At 38.8% G+C, this 15,656-nt stretch overlaps 1 long non-coding RNA gene across 1 annotated transcript; it reads right to left on the bottom strand.

The window, feature by feature from the left end:
- Positions 1 to 8,663: 8,663 nt before the first annotated feature.
- On the bottom strand, positions 8,664 to 9,810 carry LOC138359907 (uncharacterized). Its single transcript, XR_011226134.1, has 3 exons — positions 9,371 to 9,810; positions 9,107 to 9,235; positions 8,664 to 8,729 (listed from the first exon to the last, which is right to left on the bottom strand). It is a non-coding gene; the product is annotated as an uncharacterized lncRNA (long non-coding RNA).
- Positions 9,811 to 15,656: the final 5,846 nt, after the last annotated feature.

The following is a 15,656-nucleotide window of genomic DNA, read 5'->3' as shown; positions in this document are numbered from 1 at the left end:
TGGCACGGTCTTCATAAACTGTGCATTGATAAATGATATGTGCTTCTTGACAGAATAAACATTTTGGGGCACTTGCAGCTCCTTTTGTCTTATCTGTCTTAGGAGGATGATTTCCTAGAGTTCTGTTAATTGTGGGGGATATAGCATAAGAGCCAACATTACTCTGTTTCCACTTTGCAGAAGAGTAGTTTTGTTGCCTTGATTTTTGACTGCCAGTTTGGATATTTTTGTTTTTGTCCGTGGATTCACCTTTGGGGATTTTTTCTTGAGATCTAAGTTTTCCTCGGCTTCATAATCTTTGTACGTAAGCTCGAAGTCCGTCAAAGATTTGGCTTTGTGGTAAGATGTTGGTGTTATAATGAGTGCATAGGCTGTCTATGACCTCATTAGGAAGTTTCCTTTGAATGATTAACTTTGGAAGCCACTCTGCATTTCCTACAGGTACTTTTGTACTGAGGGCTTTGATGATTGATTCTATAGACAATCGAAATGATTGTAGTGACTCATAACTTTTATTTGGAGAGGGTAAATCCAATAATTTGTATGAGGACAGGCAATTGCAGTCTCCTTATCACTGTAGTTATCTTGTAACAACTGTAAGGCATGGTCGTAATCATCATCTGTTAATGACAAATTAGCAATGACCTGCCTTGCCTCTCCCCGTAACTGGCCTTGCAAATATTGAAACTTTGTTGCTTTTTGGAGAGAAGCTTTGGAGTTGATTATAGAATCAAAGGCTCTCCAGAAGGTATCCCAATTATCTTCATCCTTGCCTTCAAAATATGGTAAATGTACCTTTGGGAGCTCTGCTGCTATATGTGTGATAGTTGCATTGCCCTGCTGAGTGGATGAGCTCACATTGGATTGGGTTCCTGCTTGAGATATTTGTTTGATTAAAGGATCAAGTTGATCTTGGATTTGATCTTCATACATTGTCATTTCAGCAATGATTTCCTGAAGTTCTCTTTTGGTTAGATTTGCATTAGCCATTTCTGTTAGATAAATCTCTGCATGGTGTTTGATTTGTTCATACTTATCAACAGCTGCTTTTACTCTGGTATTCAGAATTATTAAATCAGGAGATGGTTGTTTAGCCAACTTTTGACATTTGTCAATCAGTTGAGTTAGGTGATTTTGTAGACCATTAAGAGTCCTCCTATTTCCTGTTTCAGCTGCTGGTGGAATACTGTCAGCCATTTTGACTTTTTCCGTTTTTCAGAGATTCCGAGACATTTTCTCTTTTTTGATAAATATGTTTAATGTTAATGTATTTTGATAAATGAGCCTTCCTGTCTACTTAGGTAATGATTCCAAAGATCGTCCTTCATTTCCTCCCTGGAGTCTGGTTGTAGTAGGTGCTCAATTATCAAAAGAACTGAAATAATTTGGTTTGTGGCCCGAATGCAGGAACTTTGTAAATCCTGTAATAATTTTTAAAAAATAGTAAAGGGCACTATTTTTGCAAAGTTATTACAAGATCTGTTACCCTAATAGTTATTTGATAAAATACAGTAGTATGCATTCTGGTTTTACCTGTAATAGGGTTTGATACAGTTGATTATGGTTAGATTGTAATGAAATGCTCTTACAATGTTAAAAACACTTTTAAAGAATATAATGTAATGAGCAGCTCTGAAAATCAGTTGATTAGAGATAATGCTAGATAATACATTTAAATATGTACATAATGTTACCACAAATGAGGTAGGTAATGGTATATATGATTAAGATGCAGTTGTGTCTGTGACACTGATATACTTAAGGACTGGTTTTTTAACAGAGAACAGTATTAGTATGCTATGAATGCTTACTAGTTTTTTTTTTTTTATTTTTACATGCAAGCATGCAAGATAAAGGCAATAAATACAATAAAATATCAGAGAAAACAAAAACAAAATACAGAAGCTACCGGCCAGAAGGACCGACAGCACAGGACAATAATTAGCAAAAATGGAGGAACAGCATACATCAAGACAAATTAAAAAACAAAAACAATAACAAACAAGCAAATATTGTAAGCAAATAAACAAAACAAACAAACACCGGCCAGAAGGACCGAAAACAAAACACAACAAAATTTAGAAAATGAAACATAACACAAGACAATGCACACACAAACAAATCATAAATATAAACAAAGGGAAAATTAAAAAAGAAAACACAACACAACATGGTAATACAAGGTAATACATGAAGAAAATACACACTCTGCAAAACACCGGCCAATCAGCGGACATACTTGCCTGGGAACAAAGCCCGGGGGAAACGCACATTGAACGCCTCCCAATGTAACCACCCCCAAGGGTCTCGTACACCCACCGGGGACACCTTGTCATCTGGAACCCTAGCTACAAACACTCGCAAGCAGGGGACCCAAATGGTATCACTCCTGACGCGAGTAACTGCCACAATCCCCCACATCAAAGGAACACCCCCACCATGAAATTCCCCCAGCTCGTCATTCAGCAGTAACTCAGCAATCGCCGACCAGTGACTCGGTGGCTTCACCGACGCCAGCAACACGTCCCCCAGGTCCCCAACACACACCCTCACAAGAGGGGGCTGGACATAGGACACCACCACCGGGACACCAGCGGCCACAGGCACACCACCAGACGACTGCAGGGAACCAGAGCAGCGTGCATCTTTCCATAATGTCACAACCAGGCCACGCCCAGCACCAGCAACCACACCATCCCTGGGAGCGGGAGCCACCACCTCCCACTGCGGAGAATCCCCAGGCGGAGAAGGAATGGAAGGCACCCCCGAGACCCGGGCACCAGCATCAGCAGGCACATGAACCTCTGCCACCACCAACCGTGGAGACAGCAACACATCCGGTTCCACACCGTCAACCCCCAAGGACCCACAGTCACCGAATTCCCCAACATCGGCCCAGGCAGACGACGAACGCCTGGAACGCTTGGGCTCTGGCCGAAGATCGTCAGAGCCGGAAGCACACCCAAAAACACGGGTCCCACCAGCTGGACGAACCGACGCAGAATGGCAGCAGCCTCCACCACAGGGGGAACTGGCCCACACACAGCAGGAGGCTCTGCAGCCACCCCAGCACCCAGCACATCCGGGACCCGAGGTGAGAACACAGGGCCAGGCAGAGCAGCCGAAGACGAGGGAGAAGGCGGCGGGCGCGTCACAATGATCAATAGGAAGGCCTTCAGGAGCAGCGGAGACAGTGACAAGAGCACGTAGACCATCCGATGGCACTGCAAGACCCGGAGGAGAGTCTGTAACAACCGGAGGAACGTCCGGCGACGTTGGGGGAGCCGCATCCGCTAACTGAACGCTCACCTCTTCATCCCTGGAGACCTCCTCCAGAGGGAGCGGTGGGAAATCTTCTTCCCGAAACAAGTTGACTGGAGCAACCGGATCTGCAGTGCATCCGGCAGCCTGATGCCCCAACATGCCACACCGGAAACAAGTACGGGGTTGCCGGGCATAATACACCCGCACGTAGTACCCTAAAGGCGGACAGAGGATGGAATGTCCGACCTCAGGCGCATCCCAAGGGTACGAATGTTCGTCTTCAACCCCGCATATTTTCCAGAAGACAGCTTGTGCATCCTCACACTGACGATGGAGCCAAATCTCTGGAAGAAACGCCGGAGAAGGGACTCAGGGAATTCCATGGGGGCCCCATGGACGCTCACATACGTCACGGCACCACTCCGATCAGATATGGCCACAGAACCACAGTGCCATCCAACAACTTCAAGGTACGGCCCTCGTACCACCTGAGAAATCCACGGTACGCCTCCTCACCCACAAACTTGATGATCACCCGGCGAGCAGTCACCAGCTCAACCCTGTATACCTCCTCGACCGGGACATGTAGCACATCACACATGACCTGCTCAATGAGAGGATACCCTGCACGGCAGGTAAACTCCAAACCCACGGAGTTTACCCTCTCAACAGCGTGAAGATGGCCGCTCATCGTAAAAGCGCCACGTCAACACCAGGCAGGGAGGGTAGAGACACCCACCCCCTGCTGGCGAAAACTGCAACCTCCCCAAACTGCCAGAGCGGTCAGACGACACGTCTGCACCCTACGGCAGCTCAGGTGGGACTCCACTTACTAGTCAATAGATATGGTGGCTTAAGCCACTGCAAACAAATTGTTTACTTAGATATATAGCTATGATAAATTATTGGCTGATAGCTAGGTTAGGCTAGAATATGTAAAAATTATTCCAATGCAAAATCAAGAAGTTTCTTATGTATTTGCTGGAATAATATTCGGTAAACGAAGGACCAAAAATATGGTCTGAAGTGTACTGATATAACCATCTGGTTCGAAGGACCATAAATGTGGGAAAAACCTGCCGAGATTGATATGAGAGGACGACTACCAGGGACTTGTACTGAACTAAACTAAAAATTACTGTCTGCAAATTGATTCAACTAAATCTGAAGCTAGGGTTGTAAATCCTAGCTCCTCTTTTCCTAATGACAGATTGTGGGCTGTAAGGGGCAGATGGGGTGAATGAATTAGTTGATAGGTTGATTGAAGATCCACAGTCCACCTGCCAACAGGTATCTCACATCAGCGTGTATTTTATAGAAGGATAAGATTTAATCAATTCAGTTATATGACTGAACACTGGCTTTGTTTAAATCAGAGATTTAAGCATGTACATAGTCTAGCCTAGCACCATAACTATTAACAGCCAATATATTCTTATACTATAAACAACAATTTAAATTGTAAAAGTATAATAAATGACTTTAAATGTAGTTTAAGAACTGTTACTAAGTACAAGAAATTATATTCAATTAAATGAACTTACATGATAAGTTAAAAAATAACTAATCAAGCAATTGTTAACTTAATTCATATATTAAAATATATATGCAATGTATTTATATTCAATTTATATGATTAGGTACAGTCAGCCTGACTGAATCTTTTTCCCACACCATGGACACTTATGAGGTCTTGTTTATTTATTGTGACTGTATCTTTTCTTACACAATGGACACTCGTCAGGTCTAGTGCTTGGATAAGATTCTACTGCTGCACTACAATATTAATAAACTTCCTGACATATGAGGCGTTGCCTCGCTTTATGACCGACAGACAGACTTATAGGATATTAAAGTCATATAAGCATACAATTGGCCAATTAATACTTAATAACCTTCAATATACTTCTCTGAAAGCCGGGTGCCTGTCTGACAGTGTAGGATAACTCTCTTGTCGCGAGTTTAGGCACGATATTTTATATAACAGCTTTGCTGTAGATGTACTAGTAGCGTTGCTACGTGATTTTTCTTTAACTTCGTTGCAGAAGAATGATAGTAGTGAAGGTGGAGACAAGAGTCACTGTGTGCTCCACTCTACACTTATAGATATAAATGTTCTAGGGATTTTCCTTGTAGATATATTGTCCAGGTACTCCCCCAGTTCTAGAGAGTGTTCACTGGTGATAAAAATAATTAGATAAGATGTCCTGAGCTAGTAATGTTCGCTAAGGATCCATCACTATTCACTCAGTTGTAAACAAACGCAAAGTGCCGTGGGGTGTGGTGGGCGCTTCTTGTTCCCGTGATGCTCCTCCCTCTCCCTTGAGAGGTAGCTTTCAATGAATATTGATTGATTATTTTTACTGTCTAGACTTATGATTGAGATAAGATGTGATTATAATATAATTAGATATAGGTTTTAAAGATTATAAGTAGTACTTGATAGTACCACTGATTCTTATTAAGGATTCAATTTATAATCCCTACCGGAAGCGATTAATGTTCCAATAGTTTTTTAATTAACAAATCCTTCTAGAAGCTTCTGGATCCTTGAGAGATCATGCACAAATTCCCGTAGGCACCTATAGGGCCCTATGGCATACGTGATCCAAGTGGCATTGTCATCTAGGATCAAGATGTATAATGAATCTATAATGATTCGGATATGATTTTGATATGATTTAGATATGATATAGAAAATATACATTTCTTAGATGATAATATTGATAGGAGGGTAAAAATTTCCCACAACATACATATATACTTACATACATACATGCATACATACATACATACATACATACATACATACATGCATACATGCATACATACATACATACATACATACATACTTACATACATACATACAAATGTACAGTCATGCATACATGCACATACTACACAACCCATACATGCATAGAGAATAACCTGTTCTTGCCACCATTGCACCATTAATCAAATGTAATTTATGCCATATGAAACCCTAAAATGTATTTTGAATAAGATTTCAGTAGTCCCACAACTCATTCACATCAAGTAATCTTAATTATTTGTTATGTTAATTCATATTAATGCATACCAATCAGCAAGGTATTCATATTATTCCAGCAAGTTAAAAAAATTATTAAATATCCATCTACATACTGTTCAAATGGATAAACCAGGGAGTATATGACCCATTGAAATAAATACATTAGTAACTAGCAATACCTCGGCCATGCGTTGCTGTGGCTCAGCAACGCATGTGCGTTACTGAGCCATAGCAACCTTCCCTGTCCTTCAGTCCTCCCCACCATTCCCCCCTCTCTCGTCTCCTCGGCCTCCCAACAATTCCCCACTCCACCGTCCCCTCATCCTACCCACCATTCCCGACTAAAGCATCACCTCTTCCTTCCCCACCATGCCCCACTTCCCTGTCCCTTTGTCCTCCCCATCATTCTCCATTCCTCCAATCCCCTCGTCCCCACAATCCCAAACTCCCCCTGTCCCCTCGTCCTTCCCCCCACCATTACCCCCTCCCTTGTCCCCCTCATTTTTCCCACCATCTCTCACTTCCATCCCTTCGTCATCCCCACCATTTCCCACTCCCTTGTCCGATGTCTTCCCAAATGGTCGTATGTTCCCATCAGAAAATTGGGAACATCAAGTGATCTGATGTTCCCATCACTGAAATATAAGAAAAACAGTTAAAAATTAAATGAAAATATGAAAAAATAAAAAAATAAACTATACTCACGAAATGAACGGTATGGTAAACAACACAGCTCAATTCCTATGCAGTTCACACAAAATAATTAAATGAAAAACAAAATCAAAATCTTTGAAAATCCCTAGGTTTAGGTTTGGATAAGGAAAATTGGGTTATGGTAATTGTATAGTTTTAGTGCGTCATATCTTTTTCTGAAAAATATGTTGTAAAATGGAGTTCAGATCCATGTGTATAAGGTTAGGTTAAGGATGGTTAAGTTGAACTGATGTAGAGACAATTTCCATTATTATCACATTTTCCATTAACCCACAGGTAATAGAGGTTAGGTTGGAGATGGTTGTATTGATGAAAAAAACATGGCTAAGAATATGATGCAATATTGAGCCAAGATCCATGTATCAGAGGTTAGGTCCAGGGCGGTTGGGTTGATGCATAAGAAATACTTACCTCCACCCCCCCCCCCCACCCCGAAAAATATATGATACATTTGAAGTTAGGTAAAGGAGGTTAGGTGCAGGGTGGCTGAGTTGATGTGAAAACACAAAACACTTACCCAACAATATTGAACATAAATCCAAGCTATTGGTAATTAGGTTCATATTCAAAAACATCACGTTCTTTGAATATGGACACAATGTGCAACAAACAACCTAGTAGGTTAGGCACAGTGTGGTTAGGTTCATTTAAAAAACTTCACTTTTCTATGATTATAGATTTAATATTCAACAAAGCTCTAAGACTCCTGCAGGTTAGGCACGGGCATTTAGGTTTACTTATGAAATTAACACTTTTCTTAGTATATGTCGTATCAGGGATTAGGTCCAAGGTGGATGAATTGTGGTAATATAAGTTCAATACGTAGTAACAACACACTTCTAATAATAATATATTAGCAAAATTAGCTGTAATCCATGGTGGAATGGATATTAGAAGTAGACATTATCAGCTCTAACAGTTAACTCGTGCTCTGGATGTGATATGTATAGGTACATTTAGTAGAATTTGGGGTTTTGGTTTGATATAATTAGGATAAATTTACTGGAATTGTTACAAATTGGGATAATTTGGATGAATTTAGCGAATGTCGTGTTAGGATAGGTTAGGTTAGGTCTGGTTTGGTAGAATTGATGATAGAAAATACATCTGGAAATTGGAAATAGTTGGACGACCAGAGCACTAGGTCGTTGAAATGGTCTTGGGAATGAGGGATGTTGTGCCAAGACTGCATGCTGGATATTGGAACTTTAGATGGAATAGGTAAAACTTGGATAAAATGGGCTTTGGCTGTGCTATGATACAAAACATTTTGGGTATATTTGGTAGAAATTGTCTTAAATTAGGTTGAATTTAGGTGGGAAGAGCTTAAATTTAGCCAACTTTAATCAAATCTAGCTTTGGATATGTTAGGTGAGGTTGTAGAGGGTATGATATATAATATCTTAGGGGTAATGAGCTAGCATGTTCATAAAATAGTGTAAATTTACCTATTTGGGTGTTCGAGCTATAGCTAACCTATGTAATGTATGGACAGAGTTGACATAGTCGTATATGCGAGGATATGAGATGCTCATATTTAGTTAGTTTAGCTTTTGCTTGGTGGAATTTTGGTAAAATTTGTGTAGCATAAGTATAATTTTTTTATGGATTAAGGGGGGCGTTAGATAGGGTTCATAAAAGTTGTTCTAGTGCAATGAAAATTTATTGACGTGTTACACGTGAAGAGGGCTGCAAGTGGTCCAAGTTTCAGCATCGCGACCTAAATAGAGAGGGAGAAAAAAAAAAAACTTTTTTTAACCATTTTTTTACATGTTTTAAAGTTGATATAACAAATACAAATATCAACTGAAATTATTTCTATGATACTCAGCTATCACAATACTATATAATAAAGGTTGTCTAGTGGCATTATTATCCCAAACCTATTTAGTGCAATAATACAAATTTTCAAAGTTCACCCAAAAAATTATGCAACAAAATAATGTTTATAAATATATATAAAATCAATAAATGATCTTAGGGGAAATAAAACTTGGGTTTTTAGAGGCACAGACTCTACATATAATGTGCAAGTTCCATGTAAATTGAATAATAAATAAAAAAAGTTATTCAACCATATAGTTGCAAATTAGTTACCTGTAAAAAATCAAAGTCAAAGTTCAGCCACCTTTGGCTGAGGTTGATGAACGAACAATTTCAATCAAAATTACCACCCTTGTAGATTGGCATTCCTTCAGTAAGGTGTGTAAGTTACATGAAGATCGCCTGATAAAAAAAAAAAAAAAATTATTAAAAAAAAAAATAAAAAAAAAAAATAAAAAATAAAAAAAAAGACAGCAGCTTTATATTTACAATTATTTATGATGTAGTATCAAGATATAAAAAATAATACATACTAACCTAATATAATTGGTCTGAAATATGCAACATCTTGCAACATCAAGAGGGAGAACGTCTTGAGTTGCAGGTCTAAGATCTTGAGTGGCAGGTGCCGCAGGTGGTGTGGCAGGTGCCGCAGGTGGTGTGGCAGGTGCCACAGGTGGTGTGGCAGGTGCAGCAGGAGGTGTGGCAGGTGCCACAGAGGTGTGGCAGGTGCCACAGGAGGTGTGGGTGCCTGGGAGTGAGGCGAGGTAGTGTTTGTGGGGCGGGAGGCTGCCCTCTCTCTTCACTCAAGAGAACTCTTGTTTTGCCTCAGTGTGGCTTTACGCTCCTTCTTTACTTGGCTAACGCGTAGAGCTCTTGCCTTTAGAGCTTTCTTCTTGTCCGATACTATATCCATTGTGCAGTATATGCAAGAAAATGCGATCTGTGAGAGCGCGTCAGGCATACGACCGCCCACACAGACACTGAGTGGGTGACTGAGCCAGTAATCTTATAGTCCCTCCCTCTCACAAAAGACAGTTGCCAGCGAGTGTGTTTATAATTTGTATATGCATAAGAAGATATTTTCCACTCTATTGCGAAATACTAGACGCTTACAACGTATGACGCATCACCCTATGGCGCACCCGAGGCGCGAGGAGCAGATTTCGGACAATTGCGGCTGGAAAATTTACTCTAATTACGTTATTTATTATCATAACATTAAACGGTTTGCACCACGGTGTTGCCAGAACGTTGTAGTATTTTTATAAATTTTTCGTGTTTGGCCGAATTTTTTCGGCCAAACAATGATATCGCCCCCTTCAGATGGATTCATATTCTAATTTGTTGCATTTTTGATAGAATATAGTAAATTTATTTAAATTATCATAGAAATTACTGACTTCACCTAACTCCACCTGCCCTAACATAACTAAGGCTAGAACCAAATAAGTCTGTTAGATGGTTTACCTAAATAAATATGGGTGACATGATTGAAGAGGATCTAACAAGGGGGCATTAATAACGCATTAAAACAATGGACATATGTTAGATGAATAGTCTAGCACTAATAATGTGGAAATATTAATGAACAATGTATGTGTTTTTATATTGAACTCATAGGATGTCAGACGTATCATTCATTCATGTGAAATTCTGACTTTTGGAGGAGTTGGTCAAACTCAGCATATTATAAATAATGTCCTAAATATACCTAGAAAAATATCATGCAAATTGCGTATTGTTTGGCTGTGACTGTATTTGTACGAATAGCACCATTATTATACTTGTGAAAGTTGTGTATTAATTTGTGCAGGTTATGTATTTTGCATACGTTGTATGATGACTGCAATTATGTATTGATTATATTTCCACAAACTGTTTATTGTGTGTGCAAGTTGTGTATTAATCGTACATGTTTTTGCATGTGTATTTGTGGAATTGAGTAGTTGTTTTCATATTTGGGCTAGTTGTGTATTGATTATATTTTTGTGCAAGTTGTTTATTAATTGTGTATATGTCATAACTGTATTTGTGAGAATTGTGTATTTTTGCTGGTTGTGTATTTACATATTTGTGCTAATTATGTATTGTATTTATTTGTAGTGGATATGTATTTGTGCAAGTTGTGTAATAATTATGATAGATGAATAATAATTGTGCAAGTTGTGTATTAACTGCGAATGTTGTGTAGTTGTATATGGAAGAATTGATTATTTATACCTTTGTGAATTGATTGTCATTGTGCAAGTTGTGTAATTATATAGCAAGTTTGCTGGTATAAATTGTGCAGAGATGTGTATTAGTTACACAATTTGTGTATTAATTGTCCATGTTTTACAATTGTTTTGTGCGAGTAGTGTATTTACGCTAGTTGTCTTTTTAATATGCTGAAGTGGAACTAGGGAACTGTATTTTTTTGTGCGAATTGTGTATTTGTGTAAGTTCTCTATATGTTATCTGAAAAATAGATCTTGAGTTGAAAGAGTTTATGAGAAAATGTGTGGGTATTTTTGTGAAAATTATGTTTATGGAATTGTGTAATTTTAGTGAAAGCGCTTTTTGATTTGTATGAGGATATATATGCAATTTATTATATATATGCAAATACAATACTTTGTGTAAATGTTGTACTTTGAATGTATATGCAATATTTGTGTAAATGGTATATTTTGTGCGCAACTGATGTATTTTGTATGTAAATGTCATAGTTTATTTACAAATAACATATTTTGTGTATGAATGGCATATTTTGTGGGTAAATGAAATATTTTGAGTGCAAATAATATATTTTGTGCATAAATGTCATATCTGGTATGTAAATGTATTTTCTGTGTAAATGGAATATTGTTTGGAATTGCTTTGTGCTTAAATGCTATATTGAGTGTAAATGTGTATGTGTGTGTGTTTTATACTGCCTGTTTTTGAATTTATGTATTTTTAGTGAAAGTACAAGTGTTGCATTTTGTGTGTATGATGTTAAATTAATATATTTTTGAGCGCCTTAACACAACCTTAGCTTTTTATGAATAATTACTAATGTATTTATTTCAATGGGTCATATACTCCCTGGTATATCCATTTGAATAGTATGTAGATGAATATTTAATAATATTTTTAACTTGCTGGAATAATATGAATACCTTGCTGATTGGTATGCATTAATATGAATTAACATTACAGATAATTAAGATTACTTGATGTGAATGAGCTGTGGGATTACTGAAATCTTATTCTAATACATTTTAGGGTTTCATATGGCATAAATTACATCTGATTAATGGTGCAATGGTGGCAAAAACAGGCTATTCTCTGTGCATGTATAGGTTGTGGAGTATGTGTCTATATGTATGTATGTATGTATGTATGTATGTATGTATGTATGTATGTATGTATGTATGTATGTATGTATGTATGTATGTATGTATTTATGTATGTATGTATGTATTTGTAACTGTTGGTTTAGAAACAATTCAGCTGATTTGTGTAGCAAGATTAGGATTTTCGAGGTTTAGGAATAACTAACCTATGAATATACTGTCTAGGATTCAGCTGAGTTGCTAGATGGATGAATTGCAACGAGACATCTGGGCAGCTATTTGTTGGCTGTGAGGACAGCTGACTAACCTATGAACATAGGTATTAGGACAACTGACCTGCTGTCCTGCCAGACGTACGATTCTGCTCAAATCGTGGTGCGACATTTGGGCATCTATTTTAGTTTTGAACTTAACACTGCGTAATGAATGATTACAGTTGTAGATGAGTAACATGCATATTATTACACCTCTGATGCAGCTAGGTTATGTGGGGATGGATAGTCTAGCCATTTATGAATAATAACATTAAATACACTACTTAGATAAATATCATGCCAAGGCCTCATTGTGCATATTTGTGACATCCCTCGTAGTTGAATAGTCAGGTTGCTGTGGGTGCCATGACACCAATCTGTTAATGGGTGGCCATATTTTATTCCTATGCTGGGGCAGCTTTTTTGACCTCATGCTTTGCTAAAGCAACGGGTCTTATTGCTATAGAATGTATTTGCTTATTAAAGGCTAACTTAGGTTGGTTTGGTAGGGCTGATGAATTGAATAAGAGAAAAATATGAGCAATGATACAATGAGCCAGATATGAGTAGTTACAAGACATTATAGCATAGCCTGTGATGACACTTACAGAGTAAAGTTAAGCTATTGAGAGTGATTAAGAGTAAGTACTAATGAGAGGAGAGTACCTTCCTTCGAACCGCTAGTGTGACGTTGGCTAAAGCGATGTAGCCTATTGGTGGATCAAACAACATTGGGGATGATGACGTCATGAGAACATCAGAATGAAGGTAACTGCAGAAGGCCAATTTTAAACATGCGAAGCAGCGTTTCCTCAATGTATTTTTTTTTTTTGAGATATATACAAGAGTTGCTACATTCTTGTACAGCCACTAGTACACGTAGCGTTCCGGGCAGGTCCCTGGAATACGATCACCGCCGCGAAGAATCGTTGTTACAACCAAGTACACATTTTACTGTTGCGTTAAACAGTGGCTACAGTTAAGGATTTGCGTCCAATAAATTCTCCCCGGCCAGGATACGAACCCATGACAAAGCGCTCGTGGAACGCCAGGCGAGTGTCTTACCACTTCACCACGGGGACTAAAAAGTTCATTTATATGTACACTGAATGAGAATTTTGTTTAGGTATATGATACAGTGAAAACAAAACAATAGGTATAAATTGGGTACGTTTTAAATTTAGGAAAAAGTCCTGGGTAAATACTGGTTCGGTAACAGAGGCTAATGCTAAGATACATGTTAGTTCATGCTCTGTGTTGCTCCCCTTTGTTTCATATGAATGGGAGATAGTGGATTTTCATTTTATTTCCTATGCCCGATAAATGATCCTTGAAGAAAGATTGACAAAGCTTGAATTACTTTCTCATGAAAGGCGAAGAATTAGGGAGTGAGATGATAGAGGTGTGTGAGTGGGTGAATGGATGTGACAAAGGGGGATATTAATAGGCTATTAAGAGTTTCAACACGAGACAGAACACGAAACAATGTGTATAAATTGGATAAGTTTTAGAGTTAGGAAAAAGACCTGGGGTAAATACTGGTTCGGTAACAGGGTTGAACTCATTTCTTATGCTCAATATGCAATCTTAGCAAGAAAATGATCTTCGAACTTGGGAAACAGTATGGAAATACTTCATTAAGGAAAACTACCTTATTATGGGAAGATTATGGATGATGACATTGTACATTGGACTCGGCAGAAGGCTGCCTTTTAATCCCTCCTAAACATAAATATTGAAAATGGGAATAAATAAACTATGACAGAAAACGTACTCATGCAGGAATGATGAAGATTGAATGACGTCATTGGCAATTAGCAATGTCTGTGCAGGGTCACTGGGGTAACGAAATTTGAGTATGACGGGAGCCTACAGTTTAATACCACTTGACATAAATATTGATAATATACCATTTAATAAAACGGACTTACACAGGAAATATGAAGATTGACTGACGTCATTGACCATTAGCGATGTCTGTGCAGGGGCACTGAAGTGATGAAATTTGAGTATGACGGAAGCCTACAGTTTAATCCCCTTGAGCGAAATGCTAGGGACGAAGAGGGGAACCTTTATATTCCCATTGTACAAAATTATAAATGATGGAAGGAAGCAGTTAAGAAATGAGAAGAAAAAAAACTAAAACACTTCCTGGACTAGGCCCGGCAGGGAACTAAACATCACCGGGGTAACGAAAAACCCCTATGCCATATCACTGCAGTCGTCAATGTAACTAAAAACACTATGCCATATCACTGCAGTCGTCAATGTAACTAAAAACACTATGCCATATCACTGCAGTCGTCAATGTAACTAAAAACACTTATGCCATATCGCTGCAGCTCAAAAACAAAACTGCAGCGATATAGAATAAATTCCACTACTGTGCCGGGTATCCGATGTGGTAACATAATAACAGAGGAGTCGTGTGATGTTTCAAGCATACGGTAAACATATATATGAGCTTGGCTGGGAATAAGAAGGAACAGCCTCGTATCGGTTAGTACTCCTCCTGCTGTTTCCTATATTCTTATGATCATATAATTAATATTCCTGTTTTTTGCCCATGTAAGCTCTACAGGAGAGACGGGAGCAGCAGTGCTGAGCAAGGTTACCTTGCGATTATTTCGGGGATCACCGTCCCCGCGGCCCGGTCCTCGACGAGGCCTCCATGACGTGATGAAATACTTATCATAAGTACTGGACATCCACAGTTGCCATAGTGATCTTCACATCAATTGCTAAATAATTAACTTTACGTTTGAAGGATAAACATGATGATTGTGTGGGAGAGATGGTGTTGTGTGAGCAGGACCAGCTGGTGTCCCACAGTGCTGCATCATTACCATGGGCGTCCCCATGGTAACACTGCTCTAACAATGTAAAGTATTCAACGTGTTCATCAACATATTAACACGACCTCGACAACATAATAAAAAAACAGAAACCTAATGATTCGTTCGGTTACGTGCCCATCGGACACCAATTGAAGGGAAATATTAACCTGAGCCGCCTACCATTGATTCGCAATAACAGAACGAGGCGTTGCTGCTATTGTGTATGAAATCAGGAAAACTGTTCCAAAGTACAATTATTCCTCAAACTTGGGCAAAATTAGGCACTTGAGGAAATATATAGCACCTAGAAGAGCCGAGACGCGGACTCCTGCCACCAGTTGCTAAAGCACTTCAAACTGTAATTCAATAAAACAAGATTTTATTATTTTACCATTTTACGTGATCAAGGTTC

Source organism: Procambarus clarkii, chromosome 94 (assembly GCF_040958095.1).
Source record: "Procambarus clarkii isolate CNS0578487 chromosome 94, FALCON_Pclarkii_2.0, whole genome shotgun sequence".
In the NCBI taxonomy this organism is placed as follows: Eukaryota; Metazoa; Arthropoda; class Malacostraca; order Decapoda; family Cambaridae; genus Procambarus; species Procambarus clarkii.
Note: the sequence above shows the minus strand (reverse complement) of the source record. Positions and strands in the feature narration are given on the sequence as shown.